The sequence below is a fragment of the Nuphar pumila genome, chromosome 11, assembly GCF_984573655.1.
Source record: "Nuphar pumila chromosome 11, dmNupPumi1.hap1.1, whole genome shotgun sequence".
NCBI classification, from domain to species: Eukaryota; Viridiplantae; Streptophyta; class Magnoliopsida; order Nymphaeales; family Nymphaeaceae; genus Nuphar; species Nuphar pumila.
In genome coordinates, this window is record NC_143259.1 from 70,195,767 (window position 1) to 70,218,182 (window position 22,416).

Below are 22,416 nucleotides of genomic sequence, written 5' to 3' on the forward strand. Positions count from 1 at the left end.
CATATATGCATGATTGAATCACTATGAATTTTTTTGGACAGGCTAAGAACACATATATGCTTGATTGAACTACTTTGAAGTTTTTTTTACAACATTAGAATACATATATGCATGATTAAATCACTATGAAATTTTTTTGGCAGCCTTAGTACACATATAAGCATTATTGAATCACTATGGATTTTTTTTGACAACCTTAGAACACATATATGCATGATTAAATCACTGTGGAATTTTTTTGACAACCTTAGACCACATATATGGTAGATTGAATCACTACAATTTTTTTTTGACAGAGTTAGAGCACATATATGCATGAATAAATCACTATGAAATTTTTTGGACATGCGTGGAACACATATATGCGTGATTGAATCACTATAAATTTTTTTGGACTGCGTTAGAACACATATATGCATGATTGAATCACTATAATTTTTTTTTTGACAACCTTAGAACTCATATATACAAGATTGAATCACTATGATTTTTTTTTGCAGACTTAGAACACATATATGCTTGATTGAATCACTATGATTTTTTTTACAGTGTTAGAACACATATATGCAGGATTATATCACTATAAATTTTTTTGACGGCCTTAGAACATGTATATACATGATTGAATTTCTATGGATTTTTTTTGACAGCCTTAGAACACATATATGCATGATTGAATCACTATGAATTTTTTTTTGAAAACCTTAGAACTCATATATGCAAGATTGAATCACTATGAAATTTTTTCTACAGGCTTAGAACACATATATGCATAAATGAAACACAACAATTTTTTTTAACAACCTTAGAACACATATATGCATGATTGAATCACTATAAATTTTGTTTGACAACATTAGAACACATATTTTCATGATATATTCACTATTATTTTTTTTGACAACCTTAGAACACATATATACATGATTGAATTTCTATGGAATTTTTTTGACAGCCTTAGAACACATATATGCACGATTGAATCACTATGAATTTTTTTTTGAAAACCTTAGAACTCATATATGCAAGATTGAATCACTATGAAATTTTTTCTACAGGCTTAGAACACATATATGCATAAATGAAACACAACAAATTTTTTTAACAACCTTAGAACACATATATGCATGATTGAATCACTATAAATTTTGTTTGACAACATTAGAACACATATTTTCATGATAGATTCACTATTATTTTTTTTGACAACCTTAGAACACATATATACATTATTAAATCACAATGATTTTTTTTTATAGCCTTAGAACACATATAAGCATAATTGAGTCACTATGAACTTTTTTTGACAGCCTTATAACACATATATGCATGATTGAATCACAACAAAATTTTTTGACACCATTAGAACACATATATGCGTGATTGAAATACTATAAAATTTTTTTGACAACCTTAGAACACATATATGCAAGATTGAATCACTATCAATTTTTTTTTACTGCCTTAGAACACATATATGCATGATTGAATCACTATGCAATTTTTTTGATAGCCTTAGAACACATATAAGCATGATTGAATCACAACGCAAATTTTTTTTACAACCTTTGAACACATATATGCATGATTGAATCACTGTGAATTTTTTTTGCCAACATTGAAACACATATATGCATGATTGAATTACTATGATTTTTTTTATAGCCTTAGAACACATATATGCACGATTGAATCACAATGAATTTTTTTTGCCAGCCATAAGATACATATATGAAAGATTGAATCACCATGATTTTTTTTTGACAACCTTAGAACACATATATGCAAGATTGAATCACTATGTAATTTTTTTGATGGAGTTAGAACACATATATGCATGATACAATCACTATGAAATTTTTAGGACATGTATACAACACATATATGCAACATTGAATCACTATGGAGTTTTTTTGACAACATTAGAACACATATGTGCATGATTAAATCACAATCAATTTTATTTGACAGCCTTAGAACACATATATGCTTGATTGAATCACTATGGAAATTTCTTGACAGCCTTAGAACATATATATGCACATTTGAATTCACTATAATTTTTTTTTGACAACATTAGAAAAAATATATGCATGATTGAATGACTATAGTTTTTTTTTGAATACCTTAGAAAACAAATGTGCATGATTGAATCATTGAGAAAGCTTTTGGTCGACCTTAGAACAAATGTATGCATGATTGAATCACTATAAATTTTTTTGACAGCATGAAAAAAAACATATGCATTATTGAATAACTATAATTTTTTTTACAATCGTAGAACACATATATGCATGATTAAACCACTATGAAATTTTTTGACAGCCTTAGAACACACATATTTATGATTGAATCACTGTGAATTTTTTTTGACTGCCTTAAGACACATATATGCTTGATTGAATAACTATGAAATTTTTTTGACATCCTTAGAACACATATATGCCTGATTGAATTAGTATGATTTTTTTTCACAGCATTAGAACACATATATGCATGATTGAATCACTATAATTTTTTTTGATGACCTTAGAACACATTGATGCAAGATTGAATCACTATGAATTTTTTTTGACAGACTTAGAACACATATATGCATGATTGAATCTTTACGAAATTTTTAGGACAAACATAAAACACTTATATCCAAGATTGAATCACTAGGAAGTTTTTTTGACAACGTTAGAACACATATGTGCATGATTAAATCACTATTAATTTTTTTTGACAGCCTTATAACATATATATGCTTGATTGAATCACTATGTAAATTTTTTGACAGCCTTAGAACACATATATGCATGATTTAATCACTATAATTTTTTTTTGACAACATTAGAAAAAACATATGCATGATTTAATGACTATAAATTTTTTTTGACAACCTTATAACACATATGCATGATTGAAGCACTATGAAATTTTTTTGACAGCCTTTGAAAACATATATGCATGATTGAATCTCTATGAAATTTTTTGGACAGCCTTATAACACATATATGCATAATTGAATCACTATAATTTTTTTCGACAACATTAAAAAAAATATATGCATGATTGAATAACTATAATATTTTTTTGACAATCGTAGAACACATATGCACGAATGAACAACTATGAGATTTTTTTGACAGCCTTAGAACATATATATGCATGATTGAATCACTGTAAACATTTTTTGATAGCCTTAGAACACACATATGCATGATTGAATCTCCATGAAGTTTTTTTGACAATGTTAGAACACATTTATGAATGATTAAATCACTACAATTTTTTTTTCACTGCATATGAACACATATATGCAAGATTGAATCACTGTGGAATTTTTTTGATAGGCTTAGAACACATATGTGCTTGATTAAATCACTACAAATTTTTTTTGATAGCATTAGAACAATATACGCATGATTGAATCACTATGAAGTTTTTTTGACAGCCTTAGAACACATATATACCAGATTGAATCACTATAAATATTGTTTGATAACCTTAGGACACATATATGTAAGATTGAATGACTATGAATTTTTTTTGACAGACTTAGAACACATATATGCATGATTGAATCACTATGAAATTTTTTGGACAGGCTAAGAACACATATATGCATGATTGAATAACTATAAAGGTTTTTTGACAATATTAGAACACATATCTGCATCATTAAATCACTATAATTTTTTTTTTGACAGCCTTGGAACACATATATGCAAGATGGAATCACTATGGAATTTTTTTGACACACTTAGAACACATATATGCATGATTGAATCACTATGGAATTTTTTTTGACAACCTTGGAACACATATATGCATGATGGAATCACTTTGAAAATTTTTTGATAGCCTTCGAACTCATATATTTTATTGAATCACTACAAATTTTTTTTGACAATATTAGAAAATATATATGTGTGATTGAATCACTAAATTTTATTTTATGACAACTTTGGATGAAATGTAATCATGATAGAGTCACTATACATTTTTTTTGACAGTTGTAGAACACATATATGCATGATTGAGTCACTATGAATTTTTTTGATGGCCTTAAAACACATATATGCATGATTGAGTCACTATGAATTTTTTTTGACAACCTTAAAACACATATATACAATATTGAATCACTATGATTTTTTTTTATCAAACTTAGAACTAATATATGCATGATTGAATCACTATAAAAATTTTTCCATAGGCTTAGAACACATATATGGATGATTGAATCACTATGAATTTTTTTTTACAGCATTAGAAGACATATTTGCATGATTTAATCACTATAAAGTTTTTTGGACAAGCATAGAACACATATATACATGATTGAATCACTATGAAATTTTTTGGAAAGCCTTAGAACACATATTTGCATGACTGAGTCACTATGAATTTTTTTTGACAGCATTGGAACACATATATGCATGATTAAATCACAATAAATTTTTTTTTTACAGCATTAGGACACATATATGCTTGATAGAATCACTATAAATTTTTTTTGATGAACTTAGAACACATATATGCAGATTGAATCACTATGACATTTTTTTTATAGCTCCAGAACAAAAATATGCATGATTGAATTAGTGTGAATTTTTTTGGATAGGTTTAGAACACATATGTGCATGATTTAATCTCCATGAAGTTTTTTTCACAATGTTAGAAAACATATATGCATTATTAAATCACTATGAAATTTTTTGGACAGCCTTAAAACACATATATGCACGATTGAATCACTATAATTTTTTTTTGATAGCCTTAGAACACATCTATGCTTGATTGAATCACTATGAGATTATTTTGACAGTCTTAAGATACATATGTGCATGATTGAATCAATATAAATTTTTTTTGACAACATTAGAACCCATTTGCAAGATAGAATCACTATGATTTTTTTTTGACAAACTTAGAACACATATATGCATGATTGAATCTCTATGAAATTTTTTCCACAGGCTTAAAACACATATATGCATGATTGCATCACTACAAATTTTTTTTGACAACCTTAGAACACATATATGCATGATTGAATCACTATGATTTTTTTTTGGCAACGTTAAAACACGTATTTTGATGATTGAATCACTATGATTTGTTTTTGACAACCTTAGAACACATATACATGATTAAATCACAATGTTTTTTTTTGACAAACTTAGAACACATATGTGCATGATTGAATCACTATGAATTTTTTTCCAGAGTCCTAGAACACATATATGCATGATTGAATCTCTACGAATGCTTTTTGATAACCTTAGAACACATATATGCATGATTACATCACTATAATTTTTTTTTACAGCATTAGAACAAATATTTGCATGATGGAATCACTATAATTTTTTTTTGACAACCTTAGAACACATATATACATGATTAAGTCACAATCAATGTTTTTTTATAGTATTAGAACACATGCATGATTGAGCCACTATGAACTTTTTTTGACAGCCTTCAAACACATATATGCATGATTGAATCACAACATTTTTTTTTGACAGCATTAGAACACATATATGCATGATTTAATCACTATGATTTTTTTTGACAGCCTTAAAACACATGTATCCATGATTGAATCACTATGCAATTTTTTTTGCCAGCCTTAGAACACATATAAGCATGATTGAATCACTACAGAATGTTTTTTGACAACCTTTGAACACATATATGCATGATTAAATCACTATAAAATCTTTATGACAACATTGGAACACATATATGCAAGATTGAATTACTACGAAATTTTTTTTATAGCCATAGAAAACATATATGCATGATTAAATCACTATGATTTTTTTTTTACAGCCTTAAGATACATATATGCAAGATTGAATCACTATAATTTTTTTTGACAACCTTAGAACACATTGATGCAAGATTGAATCACTATGAATTTTTTTTGACAGACTTAGAAAACATATATGCATGATTGAATCATTATGAATTTTTTAGGACAAGCTTAGAACACATATATGCAAGATTGAATCACTATGAAGTTTTTTTGACAATGTTAGAACAGCATGATTAAATCACTATTAATTTTTTTTGACAACCTTAGAACACATATATGCTTGATTGAATCACTATGTTAATTTTTTGACAGCCTTAGAAAACATATATGCACGATTGAATCACTATAATTTTTTTTGTACAACATTAGAAAAAACATATGCATGAGTGAATAACTATAAATTTTTTTTGACAACCTTACAACACATATATGCACAATGGAATCACTATGAAAAGTTTTTGACAGCCTTAGAAAACATTTAGGCTTGATTGAATAACTATGAATTTTTTTGGACAAACTTAGAACACATATATGCTTTATTGAATCTCAATAATTTTTTTTGACAGTATTAAAAAAAATATATGCATGATTGAATAACTATAATTTTTTTTTGACAACCGTAGAACGCATATATGGATGATTGAACCACTATGATTTTTTTTTGACAGCCTTAGAACACATAAATGCATGATTGAATCACTGTGAAATTTGTTCGACAGCCTTAGAACACATATATGCATGATTGAATCACTATAATTTTTTTTTGACATCCTTAGAACACATATATGCATGATTGAATCAGTATGATTTTTTTTACAGCATTAGAACACATATATGCCTGACTGAATCACTATAATTTTTTTTTATGTCCTTAGAACACATATATGCAGGATTGAATCACTATGAATTTTTTTTGACAGCCCAAGAACAAAAATATGCTTGATTGAATCACTGTGAACTTTTTTGGACAGACTTAGAACACATATATGCATGATTAAATCACTAAGAATTTTTTTTTACAGCATTAGAACACATATATGCTAGATTGAATCACTATAGAACTTTTTTGACAGCCATAGAACACTTTTTTGATAGCCTTAGAACACATATATGTTTGATTGATTCACTAAAAAATTTTTTTGATAGCATTAGAACACATATATGCATTATTGAATCACTATGAAGTTTCTTTGACAACGTTAGAACATATATCTGGATGGTTAAATCACTATGAATTTTTTTTGACAGCCTTAGAACACATATATGCAAGATTGAATGACTATCGAATTTTTTTTACACCCTTAGAACACATATATGCATGATCGAATCACTATGGATTTTTTTTTTACAACGTTAGAACACTTATATGCATGATTAAATCACTATGAATTTTTTTTATAGCCTTCAAACACATATATATGATTGAATCACGACAAATTTGTTTTGACAGCATTAGAACATATATATGCATGATTGAATCACTATAATTTTTTTTTGACAACCTTAGAACAGATATATGCAAGATTGAATCACTATGAAATTTTTTTAACAGACTTAGAACACATATATGCATCATTGAATCTCTATGAATTTTTTTCCATAGCCTTACAACACATGTATGCATGATTGATTCACAATGAATTTTTTTTGACAACCTTAGAACATATATATGCACGATTGAATCACTATGAAATTTTTTTTACAGCATTAGAACACATATTTGCATGATTGAATCACTTTAAATTTTTTTGACAAGATTATGACACATATACATGATTGAATCACTATGAAATGTTTTTGATAAACTTAGAACACATATATGCATGATTGAGTCACTATAAAAATTTTTTGACAGCCTTAGAACACGTATATATATGATTGAATCACAACAATTTTTTTTGACAGCATTAGAAAGGATATATGCATGATTGAATCACTATAAAAAAAATTTGGTGACTTTAGAGCACATATATTCAGGATTGAATCACTATGAAATTTTTTTGACAGCCTTAGAACAAAAATATTTTTGATTGAATCACTGTAAATTTTTTTGGATAGGCTTAGAACACATATACGCAAGATTTAATCTCTATGATGTTTTTTTGACAACGTTAGAACACATATATTGTAATACCCAAAATTTTTAATTTATAAATTCTGAAGATAATTCATGACTTAATTCAAATTCATTTTAGATACGAATTATAGTATTAAAACATTGAATTTTTTTGGTTAGTATTATTCAAATTGAAGATTTGGATCTTTATGTAAAATCCTAACAAAATTTTTTAGAGGCTTGTTCAAAAACTGGAATTCAGGGACATTTTTATCATTAATCAAATCATTAAGGGTAGCTTAGTAATTTGCCAATCTAGTGGCATTTTTTGGTAAAATACCCAACTATATAAGGTCAAAACAATTATTTTTCTATTAGGGACGATTTCAGGGAATTAATAAAAATGTCAGGGAATTAATAAACAATAATTTACCATTTTTACTGGCAGGCTATGTAATTTATTGAACTGCAGAAGGACAATTTAGTAATTCTAAATCCCCTTATGGCAATCCTGAAAGATGGGATTAAGCCAAAGTTAATTTAGGTATAAAAAAGTAGTAAATTGAATAAAAAATATTATTTTATATTATTTTAATCTAAGAGCCTTGGTTTTCAAAAACCACTGGCCTAACACCATGGACAGACCACGGTTTTCCAAAACCATGGGAAGACAAGTGTCACTCCTCAATGAGGAGTGACACTTACCCTCTCTCTCTCTTTGACACTTGTCAGAAAAATGACAAGTGTCATTTATAAAATAAATATTTTATTCTTTGGGTGACAAATGTCACCCAAAGTGGGTCCTACAGGGGGGCGACACCCCCTCTCTCTCCTATAAATACCCCCACCCCTCTATCTCTACCCAAGTCCTGAGGTCCCCTCTCTCTAAGCTCTCTCTCTCTCTCTCATACTTTCTCTCTCTACCTTTGAATTTCTCTCTCTAGATTTTAGTTCAAAAACTTCATCTAATCTCAGATTTTTTCTGAGAAACCTCTTCTAGCTCTTTCCCTCTTTCCTTAAGCGAAGTCTGTTCTTCTACAAGAAGCTCCGTCGGATCAGAAACAGTCTCGGAAGCGCTAATCACTGAAGGCTGCTAAATTTAGCAGAAAAGTCAATTTTGGATAGTGGAAACGCTGCTAGAATCAACTAAGCAAGGTTAGTGTTCAGAAACCATCTTATGAATTCAAATCCTTATTCTAAACCCCAATTCTACTTCTTGTGGATTTAAATTTTGGTAATTTTGCCAAAATTTAATCCAACCCAGCCTCTACGTAGGGGAAACTCTGTTCAATTTTTTCTAAAACATTTTTAAATCATCAAAACTACTATAGCAGTAATTCTGGCAAAAATTTTCTAAAAGATTTTGAAAAATAGAGTTTTTATAACAAAAGTTCTGGCAAAATTATTTTAAATGATTTCTGAAAAGTAAAAATTAGTATAGCAGTAATTCTGACCAATTTTTCTAAATAATTTCTGAAAATTTTAATTATTTTAAATCAAAATTATGACAAAATTTTTTCAGATATTTCAGAAATCTCAAGTTTATTTAATAGGATATATATCAAATTTTTTACAACTATTTCAGAAAAAATTGATTTGTATAAAGAAAATTCTATCAAAATTTTCAAAAATCCTTTTTAATATTTGAGTCAAATTTTTGAAAAAACCTTTATAAAAATATTTGTGACGCAAAGTCATGTTCAAATTTTTACAACTCGAATTCAAGTTCAAACCCTTCTTCGAACATTTGAGTTATTACAGAGGAAACTCTGTAAAAATTTTTATAAAAGTTTTATAGTCAATTATAAATAACTTTTTTAGATTTTTAATAATCCTCTTAAAGAGATATTTCTTTAAATTTGTAGGGCAAATACTGCTTGAAATTCGATATAAAAATATTAACTAATATAATGAATTTTATCATATTAAATCAAAGCATGAGCGCTTTATCCTATTCCCCTTAGTCCTATAAAAAATCAAGGTAAGTTATTCTATCAAACTCTTATAATTTTTGTATTAAACATATTTTTGATGCATGCATGATTATTTAAATTTGATTCATGAACAAATGCATATTTCAATATCTGAATAGATTAAATACATGTATTGAATGACAAACTTTCAATTCTTATGATTTTAAATCAAATACTATGGTTAAGACATTGATGATTTTGATCTTTATGGAAAAAAGATTTTCGTATAACATGTTGATTGTTGAAAGATTTTATTGTTGCATGAGTTATGTCTACACAAACTTAATTCTCGCCTTCATAGGCGAATGCTCATTTTATAGAGCAAAATTCTGGATGGGCTGGGTACATATGAGCCGTGTATATTTGAAAAAAATGATTTGGCTATTGAAGGTAGTTTTGAAAATATTAAAAGTCCTATAAAAGAATCCTTCATGCTCATCTAGGTTTAGTCTACACTGGAAGAGGTAGTGGTACAACCAGGAGTGACATTGTGAAGATGATGATTTTTGGGAGCAATAGATTCCCTGAGCCTCTTGTCACTCAGGTTGAGGAGGCCAAGACCAACAAGTCTCAAGGTTGTCGCATGCCAATGGATGCATCCAACTCTCCTTGTTTGCTCGCCATTGCCGAGAATCTTCTCGGTTGTTGACCGCTCGCTTGGGAGCCCGTTTCACTCAGGTATCCGGATAACCCACAATAGAATAATACACCCCTGGAATACTTAGTTTGAGATCGAAGTGCCCTCCACCGTACCAGGAGGACTTTAATATCGAAACAATGACACTTTCTTTCATAAATATTGATATGAAAATATGCCTTGTTGATATAACACATAATCATGTTTTAAATTGTTTTTAATTACCATGTTTTTTAATTGCATAATTATTCTTAAATGTATGTATTTTGAATTGTAAATTTTTTGAAATCATGCTTAATATTTGAATTATATGATTTTGATTAACAACTTACCTGGCTTCACAGGTCTGACCCCATTTTATGGGGATTTCAGGTTCAGATATGGAATAGGCAATATTACAGTGGATGTTGGACAAGTGCGGAATCGAAGAATTCAGATTCCCAAGATCCTGAGATCAATTTAGGATTTATTTTAAATTGAATCCTAAATGTTTTAATCTTTGAACCTTGTAAAAAGACTATGTATGTAATGTTGATATAAATTATTGTTGCTCTTATTGTGAATTGTGAAAAGTGACATGCCCGAGGTTTAAAAACCGGAAGACAAAAACCATTTCCGCTGTTTAAAAAAAAATTTATTATGCATTTTCAAAGGTTTTAAAACCCTGGGGTGTTACAGTTGATATCAGAGCGGATTTTGGAAAATCTGGATCGAGATCCACCTTGTCCATACATTGCACTGTAAGTATTTTGTTTAGATTTTTATTTTATTACTATTGTTAAATCATTGTTTTCCTTATAGATGACTCCTCAAGATTTGGTCAATATCATTGAAGAACTTGTCAAGGATGTTCAAAAGCTAGAAGAATCGTATACAATACAAAAAAGGGTTATGGATAATTTAGAAAATCAAGTTCAAAGTCTCACAAAAGAAAAAGAAAAATTAAAAAAATGTCATAGGTGTTTACAGACCCATTTATCACAACCTTGCCCGCTCGAGTTGGAAGAATGTTTATTTTGTGGAGAAGGTGGGCATATAGAAAGAGAATGCCAGGTAAAGATAGGTTGTATTAAGAGACAACGAGCTGGTGAGAACTTGCCAGGTCAGCAGTCTCGTGTGGTTATTCTTGATCCTCCTCTTCTAATGGAACCTATTATCATTTCATCTGACTCACCCATAATACCTGCTCCTGCACCCACCTAAACTCCCTTGGACTTTGTATTTTCAGTCCAACCCCTTGAACCTATATATACCCCATGGAAACCTACAGACGACCTTAGCTTATATTTAAGAAATCCAGATAAACAAGTTTATGCTGTAGATCCAAACGTTGTAGGGCCTTCTCATCCACCAGGGCGGATTAAGAACAAGAGGAATTATATGGGTAAATTCCTCAAGTTTGCATAGCATATCTTTTGTTAACTTTTTGTTAATTTGTGAATTCTTGTAAATATGGGTTTTGTTGTACATATATGTTCATATGAATAAATGTTCTTTTCATCCTAATTTGAGTTTAATTATTATTTAATTTTGAATCAAAGGATGCCTAGACAAGCACAGAAAAAGAAATCAAAAGAGATGAATGACCAACAAGAATTCATTATGGAAACATTAAATAATTTAGCAGCTACTATAAGAGATCAAAATCATAGTAGGCAAGACTCAGCTACATCTTCAAAAGCCTGTCAAAGTCATAATGAAGTCTCTTATGAGAAGTTTATCAAATTAGATCCACCTACATTCTCAAGAAGGACAGATCCAAAAGCTGCAGAGGTTTGGATCTGAGAAATAGAAAAGATTTTTCGTGTTCTGACAGTACCTGAAGATCGTAAAGTAAATTATGCAGCATACAGATTAAAGGAAGATGCAGAAAGGTGGTGAGCATCTACCTTAGAAATTAAATTTAGCAATGGATATGTTACTTGGGAACAATTTATTAAAGTTTTCTATGCTGCATATTTTCCCAAGCATGAAAGAAGTTGCAAGTTGAGGGAATTCCTTGAATTACAACAAGGAGGACTCTCTTTATCTGAATATATTACTAAATTCATAAATTTAGAGAAGTATTGCCCAAATGTCTATAATACGGAAGACGAGAGGGCAATGAAATTTACTAGAGGATTGAAGCCAGTTCTACGAACCAAAATTCTCACTAGTAGGCCAGAAACTTTAGACAAGGCGGTGGAAATAGCTACATTGCTATAAGAAGATTGAGAAGAAATACAAAAGAATCAATCTGGCAGAATGGTTTCTCAACTCAGAGGCCAAAGGAGTTGGCCTAAAAGGAATTTTGAAGGAAGGAGGTTCATCCCTCTACTAAAGAGGCCACGACAATAGTTTCAAGCCAAGCAACCACAACTACCAGCTAGATCGTGTCCGAGTTGCTATCGATTCCATCCAGGACAACCCTGCCCTAAACGACTGGTGGTTGTTTATATTGTTGTAAGTCAGACCATTTTATTAAATACTACTATAAAAAGGAAATGGATGAACATGCCCGAGGCCTTATTAGACCTCGCCTTCAACAACAACCCCAGTATCCGTACCAACAACAACAATAACAGCAGCAGCAACAACAACAACAACAACAACAACAACAACAACAACAACCACAGAATAAAAGGGTACCAGGTCGCATTTATGCCACCAATGTTGATCAACTATCTAAGGGTGACCTCATTCAAGGTACTTTATCCATAGCTGGACATGCTGCTTTTACTCTATTTGATTGCGGTTCAACTCATTCTTTTATTTTCAAGAAGTTTACTACTTTACTTAATATGCCTATCAAGTCATTGAACTGTGCTCTAGAAGTGGTCAACTCAGTAGGATGTAAATCTTTTTGTGAGTTATACCTACCAAATTTAGAAGTATATATTGAAGGACAAAATTTACCTACCAACCCAATTCTTTTAGATATATGAGATTTTGATATCATATTGGATATGGATTGGCTTCATCAACATCATGCAAGAATATTTTGTGAAGAAGGAAAAGTTACTTTTTCTCAACCGGGTATTCCTAAGGTGGAATTTAGATTATCTAATTCTACTCCTAAAAATTGAGTTATTTCTTCTTTAAAGGCTCAGAGATATTTGAGAAATGGGTGTACAACCTTTTTAGTAAGCATTACTATTGTCAAGCCAGCAGAAATTTCCCTTGAAAGTCTAGATGTTGTTCGCGAATTTTCAGACGTTTTTCCTAATGAATTACCAGGACCTCCTCCACATAGAGATGTAGAATTTGGTATTAAGTTAATACCAGGAACTACACCAATCTCTAAAGCCCCTTATAGGATGGCTCCAACAGAACTCATAGAATTGAAAAAGCAATTGTTAGAATTAATGGAGCTGGGATTTATTAGACCAAGTATGTCTCCTTGGGGAGCGACTGTTTTATTTGTAAAGAAGAAAGATGGGTTATTAAGATTATGTATAGATTACGGACTTCTTAATCAAGTTACCATAAAGAATAAATATCCATTGTCAAAGATTGAAGATTTATTTGATCAATTACAGAAGGCTAAGGTATTCTCAAAGATTGATCTTAGGTCTGGATATCATCAGCTTAGAATCAAGGAAGAAGACATTTCTAAGACAACTTTCCGGACAAGGTATGGACACTATGAATTTATTGTCATGCCTTTTGGACTCACAAATGCACCAACAACCTTTATGGATCTTATGAACCGCGTGTTCAGGCCATTTGTAGATACATTTGTGATTATTTTTATTGATGATATTCTAATTTATTTTGAAAATAAGGAACAACACCAAGAACATTTAAGGATTATTCTGGATACTTTAAGGAAGAATTAGTTATATGCCAAATTTTCTAAGTGTGAATTTTGGCTAGAAAAAGTTATGTTTTTGGGTCATGTGATTTCAAAAGATGGAATCTTTGTGGATCCTTCTAAAGTGGAAGCAGTATTAGAATGGAAACAACCTAAGAATATTACAGATATTCAAAGTTTTCTTGGACTTGCAGGATACTACCGAAAAATCATTCAAGATTTCTCTCATATAGCATCATCTATGATCAGACTTCTGAAAAAGGGTGTTAAATTCATTTAGGACGCTAAATGTGAAGAAAGTTTCCAAATTTTGAAAGAAAAGCTCACTACATCTCCAGTACTTACTTTACCCTCAGAACAAGACGGATTTGAGGTATACACAAATGCTTCCGGTATCAGTTTGGGTTGTGTGTTGATGCAACATGGAAAAGTTATTGCTTATGCATTAAGACAATTAAAAAATCATGAGAAGAATTATCCAACCTATGACTTAGAACTTGCGACAGTTGTTTTTGCATTAAAGATCTGGAGACATTATTTATATGGAGAACAATTTGAAGTATTCAGTGATCACAAGAGTCTCAAATATTTGTTCTCGCGGAAAGAATTGAATATGAGATAACGACGGAAGTTAGAGTCACCAATGATTCTACAACATAATACTGAGCAAGTAAATATGATCCGAGACTGACTACGTGCTGCCCAGAGTCGACAAAAGGGATATGATGATCAAAGACGAATGGAACTCGCTTTTGAAGTTGATGATATGGTCTTTGTCAAAGTATCTCCAACCAAAAGTGTGTTCAAATTCAGAAAGAAGGGAAAGTTAAGCCCTAGATTTGTAGGACCTTTTAAGATTCTGGAACGAATCGGTGAAACCGCATATAGAATCAAATTGCCTCCTTAGTATGCACAGATTCATAATGTATTTCATGTCTAAATGCCGCGAAAACACTTTTATGATCCATCTCATATTATCCAACATCAAGATATAGCAATTTGAGAAGATATGACTGTCGAGGAAAAGCCTATAGAAATTATGGATAGAAGGAATCAAATTTTGAGAACAAAGACTATTCCCCTAGTTAAGGTCAGATGGCAGCATCACGAAATTGAATAATGTACTTGGGAACCTCAAAGCAACATCAAAGAGAAGTATCCAGAATTGTTTGTTTAAATTGTACCATAAATTTCAAGGACAAAATTTTTTCTTTAGGGGGGTAGAATGTAATACCCAAAATTTTTAATTTGTAAATTCTGAAGATAATTCATATCTTAATTCAAATTCATTCTAGATACGAATTATAGTGCTAAAACACTGAATTTTTATAGTTAGTATTATTCAAATTGAAGATTTGGATCTATATTTAAAATCCTAACAAAATTCTATAGAGGCTTGTTCAAAAACTGGAAATCAGGGACATTTTTGTCATTAATCAAATCATCAAGGGTAGCTTAGTAATTTGCCAATCTAGTGGCATTTTTTGGTAAAATACCCAACTATTTAAGGTCAAAACAATTATTTTTCTATTAGGGACAATTTCAGGGAATTAATAAAATTGTCAGGGATAAAAACAGTAATTTACTATTTTTAGTGGCAGACTATGTAATTTATTGAACTGCAGAAGGACAATTTAGTAATTCTAAATCCCTTTATGGCAATCCTGAAAGATGGGATTGAGCCAAGGTTAATTTAGGTATAAAAAAGTAGTAAATTGAATAAAAAATATTATTTTATAATATTTTAATCTAAGAGACATGGTTTTAAAAAACCACTGACCTAAAACCATGGACAGACCATGGTTTCCCAAAACCATGGGAGGACAAGTGTCACTCCTCAGTGAGGAGGTGACACTAACCCTCTCTCTCTCTTTGACACTAGTCAGAAAAATGACAAGTGTCATTTATAAAATAAATATTTTATTCTTTGGGTGACAAATGTCACCCAAAGTGGGTCCCACAGGGGAGGCGACACCCCCTCTCTCTCCTATAAAAACCCTCTCACCCCTCTCTCTCTACACAAGTCCTGAGGTCCCCTCTCTCTCTAAGCTCTCTCTCTCTCTCCTACTTTCTCTCTCTACCTTTGAATTTCTCTCTCTAGATTTTAGTTCAAAAACTTCGTCTAATCTCAGATTTTTTCTAAGAAACCTCTTCTAGCCCTTTCCCTCTTTCATTAAGTGAAGTTCGTTCTTCTGCAAGAAGCTCTGTCGGATAAAAAATAGTCTCAGAAGCGCTAATCACTGAAGGCTGCTAAATTTAGCAGAAAAGTCGATTTTGGATAGCGGAAGTGCTGCTCAAATCAACTAAGCAAGGTTAGTATTCAAAAACCATATTATGAATTCAAATCCTCCTTCTAAACCCCAATTCTACTTCTTGTGGATTTAAATTTTAGCAATTTTGCCAAAATTTAATCCAACCCAGCCTCTACGTAAGGGAAACTTTGTTCAAATTTTTCTAAAACATTTTTAAATCATCAGAACTACTATAGCAGTAATTCTAGCAAAAATTTTCTAAAAGATTTTCAAAAATAGAGTTTTAATAACAAAAGTTCTGGCAAAATTATTTTAAATGATTTCTGAAAAGTAGAAATTAGTATAGCAGTAATTTTGACCATTTTTTCTAAATAAATTCTGAAAATTTTAATTCTTTTAAATCAAAATTATGACAATTTTTTTTCAGATATTTTAGAAATCTCGAGTTTATTTAATAGGAATTATATCAAAATTTTTACAACTATTTCCGAAAAAATTGATTTGTATAAAGGAAATTCTATGAAAAAATTCAAAATTCCTTTTTAATATTTGAGTCAAATTTTTGAAAAAACCTTTATAAAAATATTTGTGACGCAAAGTCATGTTCGAATTTTTATAACTTGAATTTAAGTTCAAACCCTTTTTCAAACATTTGAGTTATTACAGAGGAAACTCTGTAAATTTTTTTATAAAAGTTTTATAGTCAATTATAAATAACTTTTTTAGATTTTTAATAATCCTCTTAAAGAGATATTTCTTTAAATTTATAGGGAAAAAATAGCTTGAAATTCGATATAAAAATATTAACTAATATATATAATTTAATCAGATTAAATCAAAGCACGAGCGCTTTATCCTATTTCCCTTAGTCCTATAAAAAATCAAGGTAACTTATTCTATCAAAATCTTATAATTTTTGTATTAAACATATTTTTGATGCAAGCATGATTATTTAAATCTGATTCATGAACAAATGCATATTTCAATATCTGCATAAATTAAATACATGTTTTGAACGACAAACTTTCAAATCTTATGATTTTAAATCAAATACTATGGTTAAGACATTGATGATTTTGATCTTTATGGAAATAAGAATTTCGTATAACATGTTGATTGTTGAAAGATTTTATTGTTGCATGAGTCATGTCTACACAAACTTAATTCTCGCCTTCATAGGTGAATGCTTGTTTTATAGAGCAAAATTTTGGATGAGCTGGGTACATATGACCCGTGTATATTTGAAAAAAATGATTTGGCTATTGAAGCTAGTTTTGAAAGTATTAAAAGTCCTATAAAAGAATCCTTCATGCTCATCTAGGTTTAGCCTGGAAGGGGTAGTGGTACAACCAAGAGTGACATTGTGAAGATGATGATTTTTGGGAGCAATAGATTCCCTAGGCCTCTTGTCACTCGGGTTGAGGAGGCCAAGACCAATAGGTCTCAAGGCTGCCACATGCAAGTGGATGCATCCAACTCTCCTTGTTTGCTCGCCATTGCCGAGAATCTTCTCAGTCGTTGACCGCTCGCTTGGAAGCCCGTTTCACTCAGGTATCCGGATAACCCATAATAGAATAATACACCTTCAGAATACTTAGTTTGAGATCGGAGTGCCCTCCATCGTACCAAGAGGACGTTAATATCGAAACAATGACATTTTCTTTCACAAAATATTGATATGAAAATATGCCTTGTTGATATAACACATAAGCGTGTTTTAAATTGTTTTTAGTTGTCATGTTTTTTAATTTCATAATTATTCTTAAATATATGCATTTTGAATTGTAAATTATTTGAAATCATACTTAATATTTGAATTGTATGATTTTGATTAATAGCTTACCCGGCTTCATGGGTCTGACACAGTTTTATGGGGATTTCAGGTTCAGATATGGAATAGGCAATATTACAGTGGATGTTGGACAAGTACGGCATCGAAGAATCCAGATTCCCAAGATCCTGAGATCAATTTAGGATTTATTTTAAATTGAATCCTAAATGTTTTAATCTTTGAACCTTGTAAAAAGACTATGTATGTAATGTTGATATAAATTATTGTTGCTCCTATTGTGAATTTTGAAATGTGACGTGCCCGAGGTTTAAAAACCGGAAGACAAAAACAATTTTCGTTGTTTAAAAAAAAAAATTATTATACATTTTCAAAGGTTTTAAAACCCTGGGACGTTACATATATGCATGATTAAATCACTATGAATTTTTTTTGACAGCCTTAGAACACATATATGCATGAATGAATTACTATGGAATTTTTTTGACAGCCTTAAGACACATATATGCAAGATTGAATCACTATGAAATTTTTTTGACAAGGTTAGCACACATATATGCAAGATTGAATCACTATGAATTTCTTTTGACAGACTTAGAACACATATATGTATGATTGAATCACTATAAAAAAATTTCCACAGGCTTAGAACACATATATGCATGATTGAATCACTATGATTTTTTTTTGACAACCTTAGAACACATAATTGCATGATTGAATCACTATAAAGGTTTTATGACAACCTTAGAACAAATATATACATGATTGAATCACTATTAATTTTTTTAGATAGCCTTAGAACACATATATGCATGATTCAGTCACTATGAAATTTTTTTGATAGCCTTAGAACACATATATATGCACAACTGAATCACAACAAATTTTTTTGACAGCATTTGAAAACATATTTGCATGATTGAATCATTATAATTTTTTTTTTAACAATCTTATAACACGTATATGCAAGATTGAATCTCTATGGGTTTTTTTTTGACAGCCTTAGAACACATATATGCATGATTGAATCACTATGAATTTTTTTTTACAGCCTTAGAACACATATTAACATGATTGAATCACTATGGAATTTTTTTTGACAACCTTAGAACACATAATGCATGATTGAATCACTATGAATTTTTTTTTGACAACGTTAGAACACATATATGCATGATTGAGTCACTATGATTTTTTTTTACAGCCATAGAACACATATATGCATGATTGAATTACTATGAAAATTTTATTAGCAGCCTTAAGATACATATATGCAAGATTGAATCACTATAGAATTTTTTTGACAACCTTAGAACACATATAAGCATGATTGAATCACTATCAATTATCTTTTACAGCCTTTGAACACATATATGGATGATTTAGTCACTATAAATTTTTTTGACAGCCTTAGAACACATATATGCTAGATTGAGTCGCTATGATTTTTTTTTTCACAGCCTTCAAACACATATATGCATGATTGAGTCACTATGAAATTTTTTTGACAGCCTTAGAACACATATATATTCATGATTAAATAACTTCAAATTTTTTTTACAGCAATAGAACACATATTCACATGATTCATTTGCAATAAATTTTTTTTGACAACCTTAGAACAGATATATGCAAGATTGAATCACTATGAATTTTTTTTTACAGTCTTAGAACTTATATATGGACGATTGAATCACTATAAATTTTTTTAGACAGGCATAAAACACATATATGCATGATTGAATCACTATAAGTTGTTTTTGACAATCTTAGAACACATATATGCATGATTGAATCACTATGACATTTTTTTGACAACCTAAAAACACATATATGCATGATTGAATCGGTATGAATTTTTTTTGTCATCATTAGAACACATATTTGCATGTTTGAATCACAATAATTTTTTTTGACAACCTTAGAACACATATATACAAGATTGAATCGCTATGAATTTTTTTTATAGCCTTAGAACACATATATGCATTATTGAGACACTATGAATTTTTTTTGACGGCCTTATAACACATATATGCCTGATTAAATCACTATGAATTTTTTTGACAGCCTTAGGACACATATATGCATGATTGAATCATTATGGATTTTTTTTAACATCCTTAGAACACATATATGCATGATTGAATCACTATGGATTTTTTTTGACATCCTTAGAACACATATTTGCATTATTGAATGAGTACGATTTTTTTTTGATAATTTAAGAACACTTGTATGCATGATTGAGTCACTATGATTTTTTTTTTATTGCCATAGAACACATATAAGCATGATTGAATCACTAAAATATTTTTTTGACACTGTTAGAACACATATGTGCTTGATTGAATCACTATAATTTTTTTTTGAGAGCCTTAGAACACATATATGCAAGATTGAATCAATATGAGTTTTTTTGTGCGACTTAGAACACGTATACGCATGATTGAATCACAATGAAATTTTTGTGACAACCTTAGAACACATATGCATGATTGAATCATTGTAAAAAAAATTTTATAGCTTTTAAACACGTATTTGCATGATTGAATCACTATCACTTTTTTTTGACAACCTTAGAACATATATATACATGATTGAATAAGTATGGATTTTTTTTTATAGAATATAGCACACATATACATGATTGAGTCACTATGAAATTTTTTTGACAACCTTAGAACACATATATGCATGATTAAATTACTATGAAATTTTTTTGACAGCCTTAGAACCAATATATGCATGATTCAATCACTATGAATTTTTTTTTTACAACGTTAGAACTCATATATTCATGATTGAATCACTACAAGATTTTTTTGACTACATTAGAACACATATATGTGTGAATGAATAACTATAATTTTTTTTTGACAGCATTAAAACACATATATGCCAGATTAAATCACTATAATTTTTTTTTGAAAAACCTCAGAACACATATATGCAAGATCGAATCACTATGAGATTTTTTTGACAGCATCAAAACACATATATGCAAGATTGAATCACTTTGAATTTTTTTTGACAAACTCAGAACACATATATGCATGATTGAATAACTATGGATTTTTTTTGACAACCTTAGAAAACAAATATGCATGATTGAATCACTATGGGATTTTTTGACAATGTTAGAACACAAATATGCATGATTGAGTCACTATGATTTTTTTTTGACAGCCTTAGAACACATATATACATGATTGAGTCACTATGATTTTTTTTTTACAGCCTTAGAACACGTATATGCATGATTAAATCACAATGAGATTTTTTTTGACAACCTTAGAACACATATATGCCAGATTGAAATTTTTTTGACAACCTTAGAACACATATCTACATGATTGAGTGACTATGAAATTTTTTTGACAACCTTAGAGAACATATATACATGATTGAATCACTATAATTTTTTTTTACTGCCTTAGAACAAATAAATACATGATTTAATCACTATGAATTTTTTTTGATAACCTTAGAACACATATGCATGATTGAATCGCTATGAAATTTTTTTGACAGCCTTAGAACACATATATGCATGATTTAATCATTATAAAGTTTTTTTGATAGCCTTAGAACACATATATGCATGATTAAATCACTACAATTTTTTTTTGAATACCTTAGACCAAATATATGCGTGATTGAATCACTATAATTTTTTTTGATAACCTTAGAACATATATATGCATGATTAAATCACTATGAATTTTTTTGACAGACTTAGAACACATATATACATGATTGAATCACTATGATTTTTTTTTGACAGCCTTAGAATAGATGTATGCATGATTAAATCACTATGAATTTTTTTTGTGTGCCTTAAAACACATATATACGTGATTGAATCACTATGATTTTTTTTGACAACCTTAGAACACATATATGCATGATTGAGTCACTATGATTTTTTTTTGATAGCCTTAGAACACATAGACGCATGATTGAATCACTATGAATTATATTTGACAGCCTTAGAACATACATATGCAAGATTGAATCAGAACACATATATGCATGATTGAATCACTATGGATTTTTTTTGACAACCTTAGAAGACAAATATGCATGATTGAATCACTA